The sequence below is a fragment of the Sapajus apella genome, unplaced genomic scaffold, assembly GCF_009761245.1.
Source record: "Sapajus apella isolate SASKATOON/1434 unplaced genomic scaffold, GSC_monkey_1.0 scaffold40, whole genome shotgun sequence".
NCBI lineage: Eukaryota > Metazoa > Chordata > Mammalia > Primates > Cebidae > Sapajus > Sapajus apella.
Genome location: NW_022436980.1, coordinates 3,569,140 through 3,589,223, shown reverse-complemented (window position 1 = coordinate 3,589,223; position 20,084 = coordinate 3,569,140). Strand labels below are relative to the sequence as shown.

The 20,084-nt window shown below is 38.1% G+C and overlaps 1 long non-coding RNA gene across 1 annotated transcript; it reads right to left on the bottom strand.

Annotated features, from left to right (window-relative positions):
* Positions 1 to 894: 894 nt before the first annotated feature.
* Positions 895 to 16,985, bottom strand: LOC116565585. Its single transcript, XR_004275518.1, has 4 exons — positions 16,975 to 16,985; positions 14,855 to 14,859; positions 10,240 to 10,244; positions 895 to 1,177 (listed from the first exon to the last, which is right to left on the bottom strand). It is a non-coding gene; the product is annotated as an uncharacterized LOC116565585 (long non-coding RNA).
* Between the last annotated feature and the right edge of the window lie 3,099 nt (positions 16,986 to 20,084).

Sequence of the window (20,084 nt, the reverse complement as noted above, 5' to 3'; positions counted from 1 at the left end):
CCATTTGGGGCTGCTTTCAGAGGTCATCTGTCATAATGGCTAAACAGGGAACTGGCCACTGTAATGGAAAATGAGCTGAAACACTTTTTAAGAAAAGAAGAAGATGATACTACCTATAGTTAATAACAGTAATAAAAATAAAAAAAATATATGCCTGAAGGCCACTAAACTGTTTAAGATTCAAAGAAGCAGATATAAGAGTTCTTACAAATATTTTTCACAGGATATCTACTTTTCAACTAAAGGAATTAATTCATTCTTCCTTTTTTCCCTATCGCTACCCTAACCTTCCATATAAAAATAAAAAAAAATTAATGCCAACACATTTAAATGATTGGAATAGCAGCTTCTCAGAATGACCCATTATACGCAGCCCTCCATTTTGATGGATAAGAACCCCTTATCCAATGAATGCAAACTTTGTTCAACTATTGAGTCGCCTACACCTATCACCTGACAATAATATCAATAATACTATGCAATTGTAATGCATGTTTATAGCTTACTGTTTTCAATAATAAGAATAAAATTATTGTCATTGTCCCAATCTCTCTATCAAAATCTACTACTGCAGTATCTGAAAAAGTTTTTTCACATTTTTCTCAGCCATACAGGATTTTCTAAAACTCTTAAGTTTTTTTTTTCTTGTTGTTATTTTTATTTTATTTTATTTATTTTTTGAGACAGGGTCTCTCTCTGCCACTCAGGCTGCAGTACAGTGACATGATCAAATCATAGCTCAATGCAACTTTGAACTCCTGGGTTCAAGTGATCCTCCCACCTCAGCCTTCTGAGAAGCTGGGACTACAGGTGCACACCACCATGCCCAGCTAATTTTTAAATTTTTTTGTAACGGCAGGGTCTTGCTTTGTTGTAAAGGTTGATCCTTTTACCCTGACCTCCCAAAGCGCTGGAATTACAGACATGAGCCAAAACTTTAATTTTTTTATGGAAAATTAATACTCCCACACCAATGCTGTGCCTTTGAGTCTACCTCATTCTGAGTCCATGGTCTTCTCCATCATTTATTTTTTCATTTCATATAATTGTATCACTCATTCTCTTTCCCCTTATGATTATTTTCAACATCCTATCAGAAAGGAGTCCCTAATGCAACCTAATGCAATTATTCATGCTTCATAGTTAATATGTTTCATAATATGCATGAATATACTATCTCATGTCATCCCCATAATAATTACATGAGGCAGACAGTCTTTAAATGAACATGGTTTTCCAGACTACAAAACCCAGAGAAGAGACTGTACCAAGAAGAGACTAGTGGATGCAACATGTTGCACAGCAGCATTAGGAGCCATGATGCTCACCTTCAGTGTATAACTATGCACATGCTGCCCTATGTCAATTACTAAAACCAGTGTGTTAAGGCCTCCACAGGAGAATCAACAATCTAGTCATAAGAAGAGGAAGACTTAAGGTGCGGAGAAAAGCACATCTTGATTATCATATATAAGTTTGAAGTTTATAGGCATGAACATTAAAAAGCAAACTTAGATATTAAATAAATGGCACTTTAAAAGTGTTCTAAAGGATGAGAACACATGGACACATAGAAGCGAACAACATGCACTGGGGCCTTTCAGAAGGTGGAGGGTGGGAGGAGGAGGAGGAAGAGGATCAGGAGAATTAACTAATGTGTGCTACACTTAATACCTGGGTGATGAAATAATATGTACAACAAGCCCCCATGACACAAGTTTACCTGTGTAACAAACCTGCACTTGTACTCCTGAACTTAAAATAAGTGTTTTAAAGATGTGCCAATACAGACCATAGTATTTACTTCAAATTGCACTTTAAGTCTGAATTCATAAAATAACTAGTATTTAGCTTTGAAAGTTGAATGCTGTATTAAATAATACATTTACTTTAAAACATTGAAATATGCATATTAATCTCCAAGTCCAGAACACTTACATAAGTGACTCAGAATTTAATACTCCTCTTGGAAACTTTACATGGACCTTTATATATACCATTGGACAGAGTTAAAACAATTGGAGGAAATACCCATGTCTAGGGTGCCTACCTTACAAACATAATCCTATTTTATTAGCAGACGTTCTGAGTAAAGGAGGAGGGGTGAGTGATTGGACAGCACCTTGTGACTTCAGGAGACATCCACAGATGTAATGGTGTCAGAACAACTACTGTCATTCTAATTTTTATATGAACTGGTCTTTCATTTTGTATTCCATATTTTGGGAGTTGGGAGCTCATACAGAAATGAAATATTCAAGGTATTTTCAGGTCATTTTTAGTGGAAACATGATTTAGCCGAAAGTAAATTAGATTTGATGGCAGAAGATCTTTTGTTCTCGTTTTGGCTTTGACTCAAAACAATTTCTCATCTGTGAAATAAGGGGACTATTAAATTATTTCCAGCTCCTGTAACTTTTGTGATTTAAGTGATATACCTGTCAATTCTTTTTTTAAGACTCCTTTAAAGCCAACAGAAACTGAGGTAAGTGTGACAGCAATGTGGGAGGGGCCCATGGGAGAGCATGTTTTAATTACAGAATCAGGAGGAGAAAGAGACAAAACAAAACTGGAACACTTCCAAATACTAAATAAGGGGTTTGTCACACTGAGGTGTTGTTTATTGTTTATAGCTTTCAGATCCACAATCAATCCAGCATAGCATAGTAGATAAAAAAACCTTTTACTTATAATCTTTGGTTCTACTGAGTTATTTTTCACTATGGTAAATGCCTAAAACCAGTAAACATACACTATTTTCAATGTAATAACAGAGAAATTAGGAATATTATTGTATTACTCAAATAAAATGACATTTTCAATTAATTTAATCAAAATAAAGTTTATTTGCACAAGTATCTAGCATGTTATTTTAAAATTATTTAAAATAATGAGGCACATAAAGCATTTCAAGAGTAAAAATATTGCTGTTACACAAAGAACTCTCAAGAGATAAGAGAAATTGGCCTGGAAAATATTTGCCACAGGTCTTGAAAATTCAAGACAGGGTGTCTAATTTCCAAACATTATAAATATACTCAAATAACAATCACCTAGAACTTTTCTTCTTTAAAAAGACATGTAACGTTGACCTACATAACAAACCTGCACATCCTGCACCTGTATCTCAGAACTTAAAAGTTGAAGAAAAATAAAAATGTAAAAATATTTAAAAAGTAGATATGCAATCTTGGATTATTTTTCTTTCATATGCTATAATGAATGAAGGCAATATTGTTTATTTTTAAATTCCATTTCTAAAGGTGATCATTTTTATTCAAAAAGATGAATACTATCCGTAAGAGTGGGGATGTGGTCCACCATAAGAGTGAGGTATGCTCCTAGTCCTCCAGACAACGGCAAGTTGGGGGAATGCTTTGGTCTGCAATGTACAGGAAATCAGACTTTTTCCTAGGAACAGTTTGCTGGCTAACTCTGAAGGGAGATTAGAGGGCAGCATTGTCCAAAATAAATACAATGTGAGATACTTTTAAACTTTCTAGAAGTCCCATTTAAAAAATTACAAAGAAATATAATTAATTTTAATAGTATATTTTCTTAGATAAAACATGTCAAAATACTACCATTTTAACATATAATCGATATAAAATTATGAATATAATATTTTACATTATTTTTTCATAAGTCTTTGAAATCTGGTATGTGGTTTACATGTAGAGCACATCTCAGTTTGGCAATGCTAAATTTTCCTTGGAAATATTTAATGTGTATGTATATTTCATAAAATTTAGAGCTGGGAAAGTAAATTCACATACCTAAATTGTTCTGAGCATGCTCTAAAAGTTTCCAATAACTGAGTCAAGTATAAGTTTTAAAAATTTAATTAAAATGGAATAAAATTAAAAATTCAATTCCTCAAGTCCCAGTAGCTACATTTTAATTATTCAATAGCCACATGTGGTGGGTGGCTACAGCATTGAACAGTACAGCTGTAGAGGAAGGGGAGTGTGGTCATGCCCAACAGTTGTGCTGATGAAGATCCTAAAGAATTTCCATAGTTTAATAAGACTACAAGGAGTCGTATTTATGAAACATAACGTTCTGCGAGTTTTTGTGTTTGTTTGTTTTAGTTTTCTGAGGCTGCTATAACAAATTACTATAAACCTGGTAGTTTAGAGCAATAGTAATGTATTACCTCACAGTTTTGGAAGGTGGGAGTCCAGATCCAGCAGGGCCACCCTCCCTGGGGACTTACAGGAGAATGTTTTCCTTTTCATTCTCAGTTCCTGGTGGCTGCCCTGGTATTCCCAGGTTTGTGGCTGCACGGCTCCAATCGCTGCCTCTGCCTTCACATGGCTTTCTCCTCCTGTGTCTATATTACCACTCGTTGCCTCTCTCTTATAAGGGCACTTATAAAATAGATACTGGAACTTGTGATGGCATGTAGGATTCACTGGATTAATCCAAGGTAATCCCCTCATTTCAAGATTGTAACTTAATTACATCCAAAAAGACTCCTTTTCTGTATAAGGTAACATGAACAAATTCCAGGGTTCAGCACTTGATATGTTTGAGCATCCTCTGCTCTACATACCATTCATAGGATCTGTGAAATCCTATTTTTTCTATATCTGTATCATGAAAGTTTACAGTTTGGCAAAGGAGTCTTTTCTACCTGAACAACCAATGCATTTGAATCTAAACAAATCCAGGTTCACTAGAATCTGCATTCCTACTCTGAAGGGCAGTGACAGAGCAGCCAGAGGGATCCTGACAGCAGAGCGCTAATAAGCTACAAGAGGCCTAATGGGAACGATCAAAGGGATATCAGTTGATTAACACAATCTTGATTCGCACATAAACACTTCCATTAACACACACACACACACACACACACACACACACACACACACACACACCCTATGCCTTCCTTGCAAGTGATTTGTTGACAAAACCCTCAATTTTAAATTATCATCTTATCTGAGGTGATACAGCTGCCACTGTGTAGAATGGTCCAGAGCACAAAATTCTCCAAAATGAAAATTATAAGCTATAGAAATGATCAGTCATGAAGAAACACAGATGCTCTAAACCACAAGAGATGAGCAAATGGTTCATGCATGTAATTTCACAATTTCTAGTACTCCAGAAATATAGCAATGGTGGTCTGCATATATGTTAATATTATAATTTAAATGATACTGACTGTAAGAAAAAAGAAATCTTTTTAGAACTTTTAAGAGAGGCGAAATTTGAATGTAAACAAAGGTCTGGCAGAAAGAATAAATAGAGAAGTCTCTTCACATGGTGCCTTTCTCATTGCTGAAGCTGATGGATAGGACTAAGGGTTCAGAAGAATTCTAAGCGAAGCTGAGAAATCAGTCATTTCCTATCTCTATGAATGATAGCTCTTGATTTATGACGAGACAGCAAAAGGTAAGTAAGAAAAGCACAGACTCCAAATAACAGCATATTGATAATTATTTAAAAGAAAAAATAACTTAGGACTTTATTATGGAAATTAAGCATTTAATAGGTATCTATATAATCCTTTTTTTTGAATTGGTAAGTAGAAACATCCTCAGAGGGAAAATAAATTTTGATTTCTTTTTCCTTCCCTGAAGGATGGAACTTTTAACAATAGCCTGTAACAGTTTAACAAGGGCTTCCTCACTTTTCAGTTAAATCTGAATTGGGTCATTATTCCTTAATTGCAAAGCAAGAAAAACCTGTTCAAAGTGTTAAACTAGGCAACAGATAAGCACAGTAGTTTTCAGCTTTTTTTTAAGCTTTCTAGAATGCTTTGGTATTATCTAACACATGAGGAGAAAACATAGGATCTATTACAAAAACAAAAAAATCAACAAAGTTTTCTACAAGTCAATATACAATGGGAAATGTATAACGGACACAAGTTTGCTATGAGATTTCATAGTCTATGGAAAAGCCATTTTTCCATGATGGGAAGGGTTATTAAAGCCCACATCAGGGCCTCTGGTAGTCACCTCATCTGTTGGAGTCGAGTCACTGATGCAAACAATTGCATTCCCAGAACAGTATTCTTTTTCCTTTCTTGTCTCACCCACCACCTCTGTACCTGTGGCAGCATATCCTTTTCTGGTTTCAGAGGAAGTTCACAATAAGACTGCAAACAAGTGTTGGTAATTGCACTACTACAGGCTTCCACGGATAATCTGGGTAATTCTCAGCATTGTCACCAAAAGTCTCTGCAGTCTTTAAGGAAGCTGAAAGTCAGGCAAGCCCTTACGTGGATTTTGAGATAGTTTCTATTTTGAAAGGCAGCCAACCATCACCACAATTGGCCCTAATTGCTGCTCTTGCTGGTAGTCTCAGGAGAGAGGACAGGGATGAATGAGTTAGGGAGGCTTAAGCTGATTCTCATTAGGAGCTCGTCCTGTGTGGGTCAAGGCTGAAGCACCCAGGGGAATGGTGCATACAGCAGGAGCCCTTACAGCTCTACCTGTCTTACGGGTAAATGAGATGCCAGTCTAGGACTTTCAATTTAACATCTTCACTGCAATAATCTGAACTGATTAAATGAGAAGAATAACAAAGGGGACAGGATGAGTGGCATTGGAAATGAGGGGAAGCTATTTTTAGTTAGGAAAACTGAGAGGAATAACTGGCCACTATAACTCAGGAATTCAGCTTATTCCTCTAACTTGAAATGTGGTATCTAAGGTTTCATCATCTCTAAGCTGGTGACTTTCCTCCTTTTTCCCATTATGAAAATGATATTCATGAATGAGGAAGAGATGTTCAATTCTACATCTAAATTATACTTGAAGAAAACTACATAAAACTCATAAGCCACTTAAACATAAAAATCACATATTTTCTAATTTAAATGTAAAAAATGAAATTTTAATTTTTAGATAGTTTTATATTTACCAAAACATTGCAAAGATAGTAGAGTTCACTTGTGCCCAATTCCTCCCACTGTTAACACTTTGCATTAGTAAGGCACATTTTGTCACAATTAAGCAATATTAGTTTAATCCATATTTTATTTAGATTTCCTAAGATTTACCTCATGTCGTTTTTCTGTTCCAGGATCTTATCTAGAATATCACATTACATTTAGTCATGTCTTCTTAGGCTCTTCATGCTGTAACAGTTTTTTGGACTTTCTTTGTTTCTGTTGACAGTTTTAAGGAACACGGGTCAGGTACTTTATGGAATGCCCTTCAATATAAGTTTCTTTGATGTATTTTCTTACGGTTAAACAGAGTTTATTTCAGAGATTTTCTAAATTTGGGGGAGGAAGACCACAGAGGTAAGGTGCCGCTGTCATTACATCAAGAATACATATTTCAACATGACCCATGAGGTGATGTTGACCTTCATCACATGGCTGATGCAGTGTTTTTCCCTCTACCTATACTGTAATCTTTGACAAAATGTCACAATATGCAGCCATTTTTAAAAGGTAAAAAAATATGCTCTACCTTCTTGAGATGGGAATATTCTTATAAATAATTTGTAATTCTTCTGCATGGGAGATTTGTGAACTGGTTCTCCTCTCCTATTTAATTATTTATTTATTTAATCATTTATTTATATCAGTATGAATTCACAGATACTTATTTTATTCTCTGGGTTGTAATCCAACACTACATTATTCATTCTGTGGCTTGAATCCTTCCAGCTTTGAGTATTAGAAGCTCTTCCAGTTGGCTCCTGTATTCCTTTAACATTTCTCCATCCTTGTGGAGGATTTTACACTTTTTTAATTGTTTGTTTTGTTTGTGTGTGTTTCTTTAGGTCTACACTCATCCTATGTATTCCCTGACCCAGCCCTAGAATTAGCCATTTCTCCAAGGAGCCCTGGCCTCTTTTATTAGAGAATGGTGTTAGAAACCAACATCTGGATTCTGCATATTACTACTGGCTTGCCTTTCCTCTAGGCTCACTCAGCTGACAGAGCAACAAGATATGTATATACACTAACTGATGTGCACACAAATATCCACAAATATCTCTATGTATATCCGTCTCTATTAAAGTAAATATGAGTTCATATTGATGTTTCCAACTGTCAACCTGTACTACATGGGTCCTTCTGGCCTCCCTTGTACGTTGCTTATCTGTACTCTACAACTCAACAGTGAAAAACCTAGCTGATGCCATATGCTATATTAATTTATTTAATGGTGCAATTCCAGTAGATAGGTAAATGGTTTCAGAATTGCTGGCCTGTACCACCACATCAAAAAACTTTGCCAACTGGGTTATAGTGTTTACAGTTCCTTCTGCAATTAATCTTATATCGTACACTAATTCCTGAAGTTACTTCGATCGGTCCCTTTCTGCCCATACACTTAAGTTAGATTTTTCATACATTTTCAATACGGTAAACTCTTTGTCACAGTCTATATTACTACCTGGAATAACCTGACCTCCTAGATTGTTTTTACTGTGTTTACTCTTTGGGTAGTAAAATTTTATGGGTTTGGATAAATGCATATTGTCATGTATCTAACACTACACTATCACACAAAATTGTTTCACCGTCTTACAAAATCCCGTTTTTCACCTTCACCTATACAACTGTGCCCCTTCAACAAACCTCAGCTACCACTGATCTATTTATCATCTCTAAAGCTCAATTTTTTTCTAGAATACTACATAAATGAAATAATCTAGTATACAGCCTTTTCAGATTGACTTCTTTCACCTAGCAATATGCATTTAAGGCTTTGCTATGTCTTTTCATGGCTTGATTACACATTTTGAAAAATCACTGAATACTGGTATGGATCTAAGCACAGTTTGTTTATTCATTCAGTTACTGAAGGACATCTTGGTTGCTTACAGTTCTTGGAGATTATAATAAAGCTGATATAAACATTCACATGATGGTTTTTGTGTGGACATAAGTTTTCAAATCAGTTAGATAAATACCTACAAGCACAAATGCTGAATTGAATGATGAGATTATGTTCAGCTTGCAGACTATTTGGAACGGGGACAAAATAAGAAACCAATAGCTGACTGCACTCTTGCCCTGCTGAAAACCACACATATATGCCTATTACGCTGTCTTAAAAGGCCCTGAGAGTATTTACATGAGAAAAAAGTGGAAAAGGATCAGCTTCAAAGAGGTGGTGAACAGAAATGTATTCTTGCTACCCTTATAGTATGAAGACAAAGGCTGACCTTAAGACATACTTCCTGCAGGGCTTCAGACTGTACAGGTCAGTCTCAAGACACTTTTCAGTTTACAGACATCTTTCTCACATGAATTCTGATGGTCCAAATTCTACGTGATTTTTAATTTGCTGCTTAAATTGCATAAAATTAAACAAAGCGAAAGGAATCCATGGAAGTATATTTCGGGTCATTTAGCAGACCGCTTTACACCACCTCAACTTTGCTAATCAACTCCATGCTCACGTTTTTATCTATTACCAGTCATCAGGTCAAATAACATTGTGGGACACTGAGCCAAACAGAGATTTCCCGAGTTTAGCAGAGTAGTAGCATTCATTTCTTGGACTGTCCCAAAGAAAGAATATTTTTTCTTTCTTTTTATTGTTTAGAAGTGCTCTATATATTCATTCATGAGCAATTCTGTGGTGCAGCATAGGCAGTCACAGGTTGCCTTTTGAAGAAGTATCAATGAGAAGGAATCCCTTACTTGCTGGGATGATGGATCAAAAGATAGAAGCATTCATTACAGAGATAGAATTCACACCTAGCACTAGCTATTTTTTCCCTCAGATTAGATTCATGCACATTTATGTTCTTTACATACCTAAAATAGTTACCTAGAATTTTTTCCTGGTAAGATTAGTCATGCAACCTTTGAGGCTAGAGGTCTTCCAAAAGCAAAAGTCCCTGTCAAGCTCTCTGTATCTGTTTCTGTCTCTGTCCCTGTGCCTCTTTCTGTGTCTCTCTGTGTATGGATATCTGTGTGTATGTACACACAAGTTTGCATATACGTACTCAAAGTTATGCCTGCACTATAGAAATCAGAAAGCAAACGACAAAGGTTGGTGTGGACACTATTTGAGGAAATCCTACTATGTGCTAGAAATTGTGCTATTTCCACATATTAATGCATTTTATCTTATCAGCGACACTGTGGGATAATTTTATAATAATCATTTTACAGATGAAGAAATGGACTCTAAAATGAATTAAGGGGGCCAGATGCAGTGGATCATGCCTGCAATCCTAGCACTTTGGGAGGCCAAGGTGGGCAGATGACCTGAGGTCAGGAGTTTGAGACCAGGCTGGACAACATGGCAAAACCCCATCTCTACAAAAAATACAAAAATTAGCCAGGCATGGTGTCAGGTGCCTATAATTCCAGCTACTCAGGAGGCTGAGACATGAGAATCACTCGAACCCAAGAGGCAGGAGTTGTAGTGAGCCAAAGCACTCTAGCCTGGGGGATAGAACGAGACTTTGTCTTCAAAAATAAAAATAAAATAAATAAAATAAAATGATTAAATGATGTGCTAAATGACACATAAAACTACCACAAGAGATGAAATTTAGAGCTCAGTTATTTCAGACTTCAGCGTCTGGTATCCTTCTACATCTGGTTAAATACAGTGTCAAGAATCTCCTGTGAAATTTACCTAAAAGAACATTTCATAGCATTATGGCTCATCTTAAACCCCCTTTGCACTGCCTTTTGGAAAAGAGCAAATTAGCTCAAATACCTGCTGATCTAGACAACATCTACGTAGCAGGAGCAAATGTTGTGATATTTCACAAAGTGGAATCCAGGTAATACCCATGTCAAAATTACCTGGGGTGATGATTAAAATGTTGATTCGTGGGTCAAACCTACTCTGCAGGTATTTTTATATACACTTAATCTTAAAATTTGTCCCTGATGCCCTCACAGCTTACTTTTCCAGTTTTCAAATAAACCAGCATGCTTTTCATTTTAATTGGGATACAAGTTGGTTTAGATACTTTTATTAAGTGGAAAATGAATTCTAATTTTTCCTTTTGTCAGGGGCTCCATAAATAAAGGCAGAAATAATATAAAAACCATAAATGTTCTGAGATGTCAAGAATGGAAGACAGTTGTTTTAAAAATTAATGTTATTTAAAACAAAGTCAAAATGTGCCAGGAAATGCAAAATATGTACCTAGTAGTGGTGGAAAAGAGTTGGAAGAACAAGGTTTGTCTTGAAGTTGAGGAAGCGTGAGGGAAGTGAGGGGTGTATTCAAATATAACTGACACAGAAAGAGGTTCAGGACAAAATCATGATAAGGCAGAAAAAGCTCCAAGTACTAAAAGAAGCTGGTGACAAAAGCCCTTCCACCCTCAGGAAGTCAGAGAACTAGACCCCTGGGGCCTCCGATAAGTCCAGTCTTTTAGAGTACTGTCATTTATGACTTTCTCCCTGGGAACCCGGATGATTACATCAGGTATAGTTCTTAAGGGAGGGTGGGGGCGGTGGCTGTGTGTTCACTAGGACTAAATAACATCTCTGAGGGGGCATCCAGGCCTTTAGTATACAGCATACAGAAAAGGCCAGAGCTTGCCAAAAACAGAACAATGCAAAAAGAGCTGCACTAGGAATGCCTGTGACCAGGAAAGGCTAAAGATGAAAAGTTCTGCCTTTAATTATCTAGGAAATCACAGACTCAATAATTTGATAAAATTGAGTAAAAGAGAACTCCCTTCCTTGTTCAATCAAAAAAAAAAAAAAAAAAAAGGGCGGGGCACAGTGGCTACTGCGTGTAATCCCAGCACTTTGGAAGGCCAAGGCAGACGGATCACGAGTTCAGGAGTTCAAGATCATACTGGCCAAATATGGTAAAACTCCATCTTTACTAAATATACAAAAATTAGTCAGGTGTGGTGGCATGCACCTGTAATCCTAGCTACTCAGGAGGCTGATGCAGAATTCCTTGAACTCGGGAGGCGGAGGTTGCAGTGAGTGGAGATCACACCACTGCACTCCAGCTTGAGCAACAGAACAAGACTCTGTCTTGTAAAAAATAAAAGAAAACAAACAAACAAACAAAGAAACCTTGCCATCATAACTTGCCACATCACAACCAATCTTCCTGCTCTCCAGTCTGACCCTTAAATATATTCCAGAGATTTACCCCTTATAGACTTGATACCTGCTTGATCTTAGTTCTGATTCAATTCTGACCCAAGCTTGGAAGCTTCTAATTTCCACAATCCTATCTTGAAGGCTGTTACTCAGACTGCTTTGACCCTCAGCTTTGTGCAAACGGAGCCTCTGATGCTTTGGAAATAAAACAAGACCTTTCATTTACTTTAATGTCTCTTGCTGACAATTGATCCACTTTATCACTCAAATGAACTCTCCCTCCCACACCAAGGTCATGCTCTGACTCCTGTGTCTCCACCACTACCCTTCTTGCTAATTATTGCTTTTTTCTAGAAATTCTGCTACTGCTTCATTATTCTAATATTTCCAGTAGTATAGAGAGCACAGACATTTAGTTGAAAAGATTATAGAAAACAGAGGAACATCCATACCCCAAAGCAGCGAGGGAGTTTTTTAATATTTAAAAGAAAACTCAAGATGCTGAAGTCAAACTTTACAGCCTTCACCATTTTGCTGAGGGTCAGATCTATATGTGGACAAGCGTGTTAAGTTCAAGAAAAGCTGTGAATGGGATATATTTTCACATATACCTGACAAAGAGCCCATTCTACTTTGTACAGTTTACAGAGGTGGTAGAAATATTTTATAAAAATGTGTTTTACCTTTGTTTATTATTCAAGATCACTATTGTGAAATTTAAGAGATTTAAGGAAGCAGATAGTTCCTTTTCCAAAAAGCCCAAAGAAGACTAGCTTCAACAGAAGAAAAGAACTTCAGGAATACTTTTAAAATTAAAATGATCAAATTGTCTAGGCAAACTAGGATGTGTTATTAGACCCACCGCAAAGTCTGGGAGGGCTTGTCTGTGACAGGTGGGGCAGGAAGTCCCATTGGGGGAGAAAAAATTAAACTTGTGACCTGCCTCTGTGTGGGGGTGATATGGTCCTTTCAATTTATTTTTTGGAGTGTGATAGCATCTCTTCAGATGGGAGATATGATGAAATCACAGGAGAGGCTGTTCCATGTGACTTCAAGGTTAATAAGAGGGAAACTTGGCAATGACAGGGCCAGCAGACAGGGAGAAAAATCTCTCCTTAAAGCTACAGATCGAAGGGTTGGAGTGATATCTATGTGACATTTCACTACTGATGTTCCTGATTAATTATCAACAATTCAAAAGAATATCAGTGTAGAGAATGGGAAGCTCTTGACAGTTAAAAGGGACATAACCTCATTAAATCTTTGGGATACAGCTTCTCTCAAGTCATTTTAGAGATGGGAAAAATGATCTCAAGTGTTTAAATTGGAAGGAAATTACATTAAATTCTTAGAATCAATGTGATTTTAAGAGCATTTATTACAATAATAGCATTTGCCATACCAATTCTAACACATGTTCTAAAAACATGTGTTATAAATTGATGAAATATTTATTGCAGGATTATTTGCAATAATGCAAAATTAAGAGTCTAGATGTCAATCAATGAGGATATTGCTAAATAAAATACGGCATATTCATGTTACAATTTATGGTAGCAGTTAAAGAATGAACTTGATCTATTTGTAACAAACACTTATATAGCTTTTGCAAGATGTCAACTCTATTTTAAAGGGTTTATGCATCTTAACTAATTATCACAGCAAACCTGGGAGTATACACAAAGTAGAATACAAACCTATTGTATCCCAGTTTTACAGATGAAGAACTGGGGAACAGAAATATTAATAATTTGTTTAAGGTCTCACAGGCAGTAAATCCAGGCTCTAAACAATATGCTTTATTTTCTTTGGTCTACTTTAAACAGTATATGTAAAAAATAATTTGATATAAAAAAGACAAGTTTAATCATACTAAAAAGCTACATCAGAGAAAAATAGCAATATCTTAACACATTGTACTCTCCTTTGGATATATACTGGGCATATATGTATAAACATACATATATGTGTGTATACATATATACACACACATTCATATATGTGTGTATATGAATACATATACACACACACACACACACACACACACACACAGAGGAGAGATAGAGACAGAGAGAGAAAAAGTCAATCTACAATGCTGGTAAAGGGGGTTTGTCTTTCTCCTCAATATTCTAATTCCTACATTAAGAATGTATCTATGTATCTCTCATAAAATTGTGAAGAATTAAAGTAAAACAGAGCTACAGTCTTCTTTCCAAAACAGAGGACAGATGACAAAGCATCTTCCACATCTTTTTCAAACTAAGTATACACTACTTAAGGGTCCCCCCACCAGCACCTTCCCCTTAGACCTTGTCTCTCACCACTGCCCCTGGCTAATCAAATCAGACACTGTTTTTCAAACACATGCTGCATTTCCCAAATCCAGGCTTCCACTCAGGCAGGCTCTTCTGTTTATCAAAACTGCTTTCTCTTTCCAACACACTTAAGCCCACTTTGATGAAAGCCAGCCCTTGCTCGGCCCATCTTGAATGCTAGCTCTTCAGGAAAGCCCCCAGATGGTGCTAAGCATTCTTCTGTCAAGTCCTCAAGGCTTTCCAAAGCTTCCATGTGGAACTCGAGTTCTGCCTTATGTTTTTGCAATGTCTTATATCCCATGTTGAGAGGTAGTACCCCTGAGGACCAGCACTGGGTCTGGTTCCTTTTTGTGTAAACTGTTTAGTTAAGGAATCTCAATGAGTTGAGATATACGTGGGAAATGATTTCACTTTTTTTTTTTTTCAGTTTTGGCCCTCTAAATATGCTTCATCTCCCTGAAATGAAACTTTGGCTTAATAGCTAGTCCCAATTCTAAGTGCTCAGTCACTTGCATTTATTGAAACAGTTACTTCTGGCAGATAGGTTGCTACCGATTTCTTTTTAAAATGTCAGCCTCGAACTCAATTCAAAATTATCTTTCCCAGCTCCTAACACAAGCTAGTCCCTGTGGCTCTGGTGGGTGTGTAAATAAGCAGGGAAAAAGAGGAGACCACATATTTTTCACTCCTGTTTTCTCCCTTTCTTTTCTGACTCTTCTTCAGAGGTATATGGAAGACTACATGGACTACAGGTCTCTTGGGAGTGAGGGTGTCATCCTGTTTCTGGTCATTATTTTACTTATTGATTGATTGGCCAGTGCCACTTCTTGTCAAAACTCTACAGTGTAGCAAGTGACCAAAAAGCTGATATTCTCATGGAACACGTGTATATGCACTTTGGGCAATCCTGGGGTGTCTCCCTATTATCTGGTTCTCTGAGATGAGAAATAAAGCTCTGATTCATATACGTTCATTGTCTTTATTTCCCACCACCAGGCATTTGGATACAGCCCCTTTGCGTGGAGTCTTCTCACCAGGACTTTAGGTGGAGTGCCAGTAATAAGCCTACCTTCTCCGCAGTGTCCTGGAAACATATGGGAAACTCACGTAGGAATGCCACATTTTCTTTATCTGTTTGTGCTGCTATAACAAAAATGCATCAAACTGGGTGACTTAAATACCAAGTTTAAACACCAAACATTTCTTTCTCACAACTTTCAAGGCTGGGAGTCAGAGCTCAAGAGGCCATTTGACTCAGTGTCTGATGAGGCCCCACTTCCTGGTTCATAGACCGTGATCTTGTCACTGTGACTTTACATGGTAAAAGGAAAGAAGAGAACTCTGGGGTTTCTTATAAAATAGCACTAATCCTATGAGTGCAGAGTCCTCAGGACCTAGTCACCTACCGAAGGCCCCGCTTCCAAATAGCCATCACCTTGGTAGTTAGGATTTCAACAGATGAATTTGGGAAGGGTGGGGGAGAAAACAAACATTCAGTCTATAGCAGGTGCCAAATAGTAGGGGAGCAGGAGCCACTCTGAGGTTATCTCACAGTCCTGCTGTCTCCTTCCAAATATTCCCACCTCAGGTTGTAAAGAGTCAGATCAGTAGGACAACTGGCCAAATCCCAACCAACTGCAGAATATATGAATCTATGCTTTCTAAATTTTGATCATTTCCCCTCACCTGTGAGTCTCAATTCTTTTCTTATAGTGATGTGTGTTTGTGTTTGTCTGTGTCTGTGTGTGTAGGCTGGAGGTATCAGAAGCGAAGTGGGCAATGAATTGATTTTGCTTGTCTCAGAGAGCATCCTTTCAGTAAATTTCTTTGGGAGATGTCTGATCATCATTGATGGTGGCTCTTGGAATATGGAATCTGGTTACTTAGTACTTTTTGACCTGAGCTTCGAGTGTTCCTGGGTCTGGGACCAAAATGGGTACACAATAGAGACTGCTGAAGAGAATCCCTGAGAGGCTCCAAATGAGATAACGCCTGGGAGAAGACGTGGTCAGGAAAATGGACATGCTATTCTCTGGAGTGGTGCTGGGGGAGCTTCAGTAACAGATTCACTGCCTCCCGATTCCTTCCTGCTCACCATGCAAAACAGCTCTCTCTCCCTACAAGTCTGTGTTTCCATTTAAAGAAACAGAATTTGAAAACAGCTGTGTGTCCTAAGGCCCAGCGGCAGCCATGGAGCCCACAGGGCTCTGAAGCTGGATCCAGCCTGACTCCTCCCACTGTCTTGCATTGCCTCCCGTTTCTCTCCAGCCAGCTCCACAGAAGCCTGGCACACCTGTGTTTGCCTTATTTGCAACTGCCTCTTGAAGGAATCGCTTTCTTGACTGTTCCCTCCCATACATTAGTTTTCTGTTCTCTGTTCATGTCTCTAGATCTGAACTGCAACTTGGTGGGGAATCTTCTGTTTCCTCAACAGATGCTTGAGTGTACACCCCAGCCCAACAGGTGTTCACACACATTTTCAGATCCCCACTGGTTTGCTTTTGCCTTTAGTTTCAACTTCGCAGAAGTGTCAATAAACTAATCTTAAAAGGTAAAGGCCTCAACAGGAGCCAAAAACCTAAAATATTGACAAATGAGCTAAAAACACCATGAATCCAATAAGTTAAACCTGATAGTTCTGAAACATATGTTTCTTCTTTGACTATTCTACCTGTAATGGGAAGCACAGAAGAGCTAGGGTAGAGAGAAAAAGACAACATAGCTACATTCACACTTTTCTATAAAACAGTCTTCTCTCCCTCTCAGAGACAAACACTTGGATGCACTAAGAACGATCCATGTGCTTACATCCACAGTCTCACTAGCACAGGCTTCTGTGCTCAATGACTCACAAGACCTGGTTGGAGGCTGGAGGGGGACTGCACAAGTCAACATTTACTCAGTGCCAATATGCCCTAGAAAGTCTATATACCACCCTGTAAGATGGATTCAGGCTCAGAGAGGGTAGGTAACTGGTCCAAGTCACACCCAGAGAAGCAGCAGAGGCAGAATTTAAATTCAGTTCTTCCTGATTCCACAAGCCATGATACTTTCCCGTTACATTACTGCTGCCTTCCAGGGTAGCAGGGTCAGCCTCTGAACTGTATTCCCAAATCCTATGCATATGAGAGTCAGTTGGAGAATCTTTTGTTTTGTTTTGTTTTTTGTTTCTGAGACAGAGTTTCACTCTTGTTACCCAGGCTGGAGTGCAATGGCGCAATCTCGGCTCACTGCAATCTCCGCCTCCTGGGTTCAGGCAATTCTCCTGCCTCAGCCTCCTGAGTAGCTGGGATTACAGGCACGCGCTACCATGCCCAGCTAATTTTTTGTATTTTTAGTAGAGATGGGGTTTCACCATGTTGACCAGGATGGTCTAGATCTCTTGACCTCGTGATCCACACACCTCGGCCTCCCAAAGTGCTGGGATGAGAATCTTTTAAAATATACACATATATTGAGGTCTTATTCCTAGATATTTTTAAGTCTTAGATGGAGCTGTAGAAATCTATGTATAGTTTTAAAGTACCCCCAGGTGAGTCTGATCTGCTGATGGATTTGAAGAACATTATTTTAAATTATCCACAGCAACAGTTAATAAGCACTGGTAACCATCATCTGGCTTATTTTTGATAACTCATTGTATGATTTTCAGTTGTAATGTTAACAAAGCCTGTTTAACTTCCCTGGTTTTTACTACTTAAGAGTAGAGAGATGCATAAATATAATCTCTGCAATGTAACAGCTACCATCTATGCACCTGTCTACCCGTTGGTCTCTGCGGCTTTCCCATGGCTGTGGCACTGTAGGGTCTATCCATCCAGTTTGTGTTTACCTTATCCGTGCCCCTTATATTTTTGTAGAGGTCAGCATGTAGGAAGGTAATCATTTTAATCTGCTCTCACATAGCACCCTTTTAAAGAATCCCTCTGATCATTTTATCTGCCCTTGTTCAGACCTTTCCTAGCTCCATTTCCTCTCTTTTAAGGTTCATCAACCAGAACCACATATAGTGCAGATGAACGAAGGTTTTGTACAAGGGCATTGCCCTTGGTGTTCCTGGGGGATGCAGTGTAGTTATCCTAAAAAAGGCAAATCCCAGGGATTGAAACGTGAAATAGAACTAGAAATAAAAATAAAGGAGATAGGCACATGAGTAAAAATTCTCTTTTTACATTTTTCTGTCTTTGACTATTTATTTCTTCACTTCCTTTTGCTTCTTAAGTGGAAAGTGGGTGGGGATTGGATGACAGGACATTAGAGGAGCTGCAGTGGCTTGGGAAAGCAGAGATGCTCATTAATTCCAGCTGGTCCTTGGAGCAGTTGACAGGATTCTAGGCAAAATTGTTTTTGTTAGCATCTAGTCCCCTTTTTAAGTCCATTACTCCTAGGTTTCTATTCCCTCCTATGCATTTCCCTACATTTCTTTAAGAATTCTATTGGCTGTCCAAAATGTACCCCAAATCACCATCTGCTCCCAAATTCTTGCCTTCCCTACCCGCTCCTAATCTCAAAACAAAAGTGCAAATTTGCAGAAGAAATTTTGCTGAGCTGGCAGCCCTCAGGAGCTGGTGATCTGATTTTCTCATTAAAGCAATTTACTCTGAGTGTGAATGAGCCTTAACCCTTCCAGGAATCACATGAATTTTGAAAAGCATTTGACAAACCTAAATAATCTATGATTGATCACATTTTGGGGAGCATTGGAATATGTATAAGCGCAGGGGTGAGGAGGAGTCTGTTTTGGAGAGATGGCTTCTTGTTTCTCTTTTTTGCACACTTCCAGGCATGGGTGTTGTGTGTCAGGTAGTAGGAGGGGTTACATCAAGAGAGAAATGCATAGACACTGCATTACAGCCACACAAAATGCATACCTAGTTAAGTAAAAACAGAGAGTCCTTTGGGGAAGAGAGTCAGATTAATTCATGACATCCCAATTTTTTCAAAATTTAAAATAACTGTGGAGGGGTATTTATGTTTTAAATGGACTCCCTATCAATGCCTTTTCTTACTCACAGCACTAATTTCCTATATCTTATTGAGTACTGATCATACCTTCCCAGAGTTCGTCAACAATTCCTTCTGTGTTTCCTTTTGTACACTGCTCCCCACAAACTTTAATGCCAACTGCAAAGGTGAATAGCAGTCTCATAGGATCTCGGCATTGGAAAGAACCTAAGAAATCACCCAGTTACATTTCTCATTTTAGTTTTAATAGACATCTGTCATTTTTGCAGCCCATTGTCTAGACGTCCTTTTTCCTGATAGAAAACCAGCCTGAATTATCTTTCAGAAACAACCCGTCCACACTGTCATCCAGACAATTTGCCTGAGTTTGACCCTATTTTCAACTGGGGGAAGGGTAGGCCCTGGCTGACTTTTGTAATGAAACAACTATCCCATACCAGTTGACCATAGTAATTGGCTCAGGAGTAGGAAAGGAGGCCAATTAAGAGTCAGGCAACTCAGGTTTGGAATTTTCATTCTCCTGTGTATAAGAAGGGTCTTTCCCTGGACAGGAGACACAGGGTGGGAAATCTCGAGGGCTGTAGCCATTTGGCTATCATAAAACCAAGCTGCTGCCATGATGAAACCACAAGAAAGGAGGGGAAATGAATTTTGTGGGCATCATCAGAGCCCTGCATGCAGCCTCTGCAAAACTAAAGCGTGATTAAGCCCATCGCTTCTCGGCCAATATGACTCCTTTTTGATTTACATAGTTTTGAGCAAGATTTTCAATCATTTGCATCAGAGAGGA